Source organism: Triticum aestivum, chromosome 3A, assembly GCF_018294505.1.
Source record: "Triticum aestivum cultivar Chinese Spring chromosome 3A, IWGSC CS RefSeq v2.1, whole genome shotgun sequence".
In the NCBI taxonomy this organism is placed as follows: domain Eukaryota; kingdom Viridiplantae; phylum Streptophyta; class Magnoliopsida; order Poales; family Poaceae; genus Triticum; species Triticum aestivum.
Window position 1 is genome coordinate 61548471 of NC_057800.1, and position 5504 is coordinate 61553974.

At 44.8% G+C, this 5504-nt stretch overlaps 1 long non-coding RNA gene across 5 annotated transcripts; it reads right to left on the bottom strand.

Annotated features, from left to right (window-relative positions):
- Positions 1 to 1970: 1970 nt before the first annotated feature.
- On the bottom strand, positions 1971 to 4048 carry LOC123057910 (uncharacterized). 5 transcript variants are annotated; one of them, XR_006427005.1, is made up of 4 exons: positions 3666 to 4048; positions 3520 to 3593; positions 3105 to 3176; positions 1971 to 2976 (listed from the first exon to the last, which is right to left on the bottom strand). It is a non-coding gene; the product is annotated as an uncharacterized lncRNA (long non-coding RNA). The 5 variants fall into 5 exon arrangements; XR_006427006.1 differs by having other exon boundaries at positions 3105 to 3362; XR_006427004.1 differs by having other exon boundaries at positions 1971 to 2722; positions 2821 to 2976; positions 3105 to 3362; positions 3520 to 4048.
- Positions 4049 to 5504: the final 1456 nt, after the last annotated feature.

Below are 5504 nucleotides of genomic sequence, written 5' to 3' on the forward strand. Positions count from 1 at the left end.
GAAGACATAGCGTTTCCCTGCAACACAAAGGACGAAGTGGCAGACATAAGCAACAAAATCAGCGAAAATCTCACGAAACCCTAGATCCGCATTGCTACACACAACTATCGACTTCAAAACAAGATAAAATCGACTGCCTACGAAAAATTACACAAGCAAAAAGAGCTACAGCAACTACAAGAATCACAAAAACAAGGTGAGGGGACAATCAACACTGAGCCAAGCGGAACGTACCGAAGAAAAGTGTGCGGTGACGGCGGTGGGAAGGGGGAAGGGGGGGCGGCGACTGGAACAAATAGGAATGGGCTGCAGGAGCGCAGCGGCAAGGGCTCACGGAGCGGACAGCGACGCCGAATGCAGGAATAAGGACCTCTTGAGGGCGGCGGTTCTCCGGGCGATGGCGGTTGCTGCGCGCGACGGCGGTTTTGCCCGAGGGAGAGATGCCTCGGGAGAAACTGCAAGAGAGGAGAGGGGATTGTTCTCGGTTTCTTTCTCTAACAGCGGAGCGGTGGAATAGCCTGGAAACGATACGTAGGAGGCCCGCGTGTCGCAAAAAGGGTCACAAATAACGGGCCGGCCCAAAAACAGCCCGGATAAAATAAGCCAGTCTACATCAAAACGCACATATTACTAAAAAACAACAAAAAAACATGATGCAGTTCTCTGTGAAGAATCATGAAGTTCAAATGGTAAAACAACAAATAAAACACATACAGTTCACAAAAAAAGTTAAAATCAAAAACAAAACGCATGTTAAGAAAACACATCCGAAAAAAAGTCTACCTTCAATTAAGTGCCACACAAAAAAATGTGCCCCCCCCCCCCGTCCCACTACCCCAAACTAAGTTTTTCCTGACGGCCGAAAACCGTCAGGAATAAGCCATTCCCGTCAGGAACATGCCTATACCGTCAGGAATACCCCGTCAGCAATAGCTTGTCAGGAACGACCTTCATTCCTGAAGGTAACCGTCAGGAAATACATTCCTGACGGCGTTTCCTGACGGACGACATTTTGCCCTGAGTTTGTCTTTCCTGAAGGTATCCCCGTCAGGAATACACCTTCAGGATTGAACTTCTCATGATGTCTATTCTACTGTACAGAAGAGAACAGCAAATTTGGTAGGTATTACATTAAATCATTCAAAATTCAGCTAAAATACAAATTGATTCCATTCATATTTCTGCACAGTAATATGCACAACCAAGTAAATAAGATCACATTCATTGTAATATCTTGAATTGTTCACAAAATGATATTCCAACTCATGGTTCCCAAAAACTTAAAAAGAACAAGAGCTGCTCCATTTAGCCCATCTAAAAGACAAACGAAGCTGAACAGTCCGAAAATACATTCCTAAATGATTCTCCTTGGTCGGAGTAGCACCATGGTCTTCTCGGCATGAGAAGAAGCTGCCAAACAGAGTACCAGCATGCTCTTAGGGTTGGGAAGATCCATCCACCTAAAAGGAAAAAAATTGTAAGTATTAAGTACTTCTAATGTTGAAACAGATTTCAACTAAAAACAGCCAAAGGAATAACTGTGATATACAGAAAACAAAAAAGAGATGAACATGCACATTGTACAGTACACAGATGAATAAGTCTGGTGAAATAAGGTCCTTTCCAGCAAATAGAACTAGATAAAGACGATATGTATTGTTGGCATGAATGGCTTCTAACTTTCTCTAAAACGGCTCCAAACCACAAGGAATTAACAGCTACACAATAACTTTGTCATAGGACTACAATTTAGATCTGAAGACTATAGTTATCACAATCTTCATGGCTAAAAGCAACTATAACAGTATCAAGTGTGCATATGAAATTAAACAAATTGGACCTCTGAACCTTGTACTACAATAGTCTATGACCAGAGTACCTTAGAAAACAACTAAAATAAGGATTAGTTGATAAAAAATGTATAGAACAGACCTGAATACGAGTCTTTGATGCTGGTCTTCCCAATCAAAGAGTTTCACAGAAGAACTCCCAGAAGGTATACCATTGACCAAACATAATACCAGCAACATCAAACAGCAGGTTTGGAACCTAATAATCACAAAGAAAATAACTTGTCAACAGGAAATACCTATTATATATACACTGGGTTTTAGTACATGGACCTATTATGGTGATAGCATCATAAAGTTTTCCAACTCATCAGTTTGCCATGTCTTAAGCTTTGAAATGTTCGAAGACAGTAGTACCACAAACCTGTTGGTAAGCATATCATGTATGCTAAGAAACGGTAATAAAAAACCATGAATGATGAGTGTACCTAACGAAGCAACTGTCAAAAAATTAGTGGGAGGCTCACATATAGCTACAAAGTTGTAGAAGTGTAATTCAGCTCAATTTCAGCAGTGCAACCAAGTAAAAAGCATTTAGCACCGGCATAGATGTAGCTATCAAATGAGATATGACAAAGAGAACTATCAAAAAGGAACGCTATGTAGTGCTCTCCCTTCAGGTTTAGAATCTCACGAAGTTGCGATTTTAATGTTGAGCTATATCTAAATCTGGAAAGAACTTGTCTGGGTTACGATGTCGCGCTCCTAGAGACAAACACAATTAAGATATATTTAGGAGATGAACTATTCATAGCAAGAAAATTTTAAGAACCAAAAAGAGACATATCAGGGATGCCTTAGAAGATACCACAGAAAGGAAGATCAGGAGAACCATCATTTCTCGCTGCCACATTCATCGTTATCTCACTGCCCTATAGATTAGAGAAATAGGGAAATGGAAATGATGTCTCAACCTCCCTTTTCTAAATTTGCAAGAAGAAATAGGTGTCTGGAAGATCGATATTCTCACCTCACTTGATTCCAGTGAGCTTGCCAAAACCATGATTGCCCACAATACCACAGAGGTGACGCACCCGCGCTAGCTAATGCTTCGCCGCCGCCTCACATTCCACGTGTTTCTTGGTAATAAGGCTTGTTGCATGTGTATTACATTCAGAGTTTCAAACTGTAATGTAAACAAAAGATAAGAAGGGAGCCTCAAAATTAATACAGAACTAATTTATCCTACAATGTCAGCCATTCCAAATCGTGTGTATATTCTATTAATCTTATAGACTATAAAGAACAATATACCTGCAGAGGATGAATGTAGCGGGAAAGTTGCCTCCTTCCTTGCCGTGGTAGTTGACATGCTAGCCTCGGACCCTGGTACGGGAGGAACAGAGCAACTCGGTTATGTAGTCTACTTCAGAAATCACAAATGTAATAAAGTTGCCCAGAGAAGGTAATGTAGCAACCATTACGGCTACTGCTGAACCCTCAGCTAGGGATTCAGACTAATAAAGTTGCCCAGAACTCCTCTAGTTTCCAATTTATGTTTCTCTCAGATTTCTAAAAATAAACACAGTATGTCAACTTCAAGTTGATTAAATACAGTACCTAGGTGTGTTATTACGACAGATCTAACTAAAACAAAGACCATTGCGGCTACTGCTGAACTCTCTGCTAGGATTTAGACACCAATAATGAAAAAAGTGTATGCTGCTACCTTTTTTTGGGTCTTCCTCTCCTCAGGTCGGTTGTAGTTCGCCAAGACTTGACTCGGTAGTGGGAGGAGCTGGACTGGGAGGGAGACAGAAGGGTGAGGCGGCTGGCCGGTGTGGGAATCACATCTAGACGGCGAGGGAAGCAGACCTGGACGGCGAGGGAGGACCCAGTCAACGGGGAGAGAGGCGGCGCTGGGGTGGCTGGACGGCGAGGGAGACGCCCGTCGATCGGGATGGAGGCGGCACTGGAGCCGCTGGACGGCGAGGGGGCGGCGCTGGACGGTGAGGGAGGCGCCCCTCGACGAGAGGGAGGCGTCGTAGGAGTGGCTGGACGGCAAGGGAGCGGCCCTCCATGGGGATGGACACGGCGCTAGAGGCGTGGGGCGGCAGCGACGGGATTGGGGTCAAGCACAAGATGGGGTGCGGCGGCGCCGGACGCAGAGGAGGCGGCGGGATGCAACTAGGGAGATGGGGACAACTGTTTAGGGATTTTGACTCTTCGTCCCCTCCCAAGCCAAAACAAAGGCAGTATTTTCCTGAAGGCTGGGTGCGAGCCGTTCCTGAAGGAGGCCTGGCGACCTTCACGAATGTGCTGAACCGTCACGAATAAATTAGAATGGGGTAGTGTCCGCTCTCCCCTTAAACCTCCCGTACAGTGAAGTAAGCACAGGCAAAAAAACAAATGCAGTACGCACTGCTGGAAAAATGCAGTGCATTTCTATACGGGATGTAGTATGCCATTATGCATTTCTTTTTCAGGATGAAGAAAAACGCGAACACAGAAAAAGTAAACGCAGTGCGCAAGTACACGAACATGCAGTACAGTATCATAAATAATGCAGTACAGTCGTAATTTGCTAAGCAGTGCAGTCCCGTACATTCGAAAAAAAAGATTACAAAAAAAGTAAAAACGCGGGAACAAAAATGAGAATTGTACATGCAGTAAGGAATGAAGTTCACATCTAGTACATAACCATGATCAATGCAGTGCACCGATGATTTACCAAAAAGCAGTGCACTCCACGACATTAAAAAGCATACAAAGAATAAAAACTGATCACCCAAATGATACCAGCCCCAGCCACACAAAATTTGACAACGTACATGCATCTCTGAACTACCCGAACACAGGCCCAACAAAACCGACTAAGAAAAAACAATAAGTTCAAAAAAAAGTGGGGGGAGGCCCCCACCCCCCCTCCGTCCCATTTCCCTACCGTCCCGTGCAAGGGACTCCAATAAGTACCGGCAAAAAAGATGCAGTACGGTGCGGTAGAAGTATGCAGTGCATTCCATTGCGCAATGCAGACCGCCGAAGCATATAGCAAAGACACGCAAAAAATGATGAAGTACACACATGTATACAATGTTGCAGTTCTGATTTGTATGCACCGCAGTGCGTAAATGTAATCAATGCAGTTATGTTGTCACGCAATATACATCTATAAAACATGACAAAATGCCCGTTCGCATAGAAAAAGGTGGTGGTTAAAAAAATATCCTGATCAAAAATAAAACAAACCTACCTTAAAAAAACCCACGTTCGCATACATCCACCCGATCGGAGCAGTTCCATCGCCACAAGCCCACGATCACAGATGCAAAAACCAACCCACGATCCGCACAACCGCATCATCAGCGTGATTGTGCAGTTCATCCGACGAGGCCATCCCACCCCGCGCCCTCCCCTTAAATTCAGACCCCTGCCAAAGGCCTTCTCATCCACAAAAAACACAAGTATCCATTGTGCTCCCACCAAAAGCACCAAGCCCTGCCACCGGCGATGACGTTCACCGACGAGTACAAGGGCGACAACGCCTTGGAGGCGCACGGCAACACCAAGTTGCACGTCATCCACACCAACGACAGGAAGCAGATGGCGATCACCCTCGCGCAGTACGGGTGCCACCTCAGCCTCCAACGCCACAAGATCGTCGGCATTGATCTCAAGTACGACAACGACCCTGAAGCGACGCAGAAACCCGCC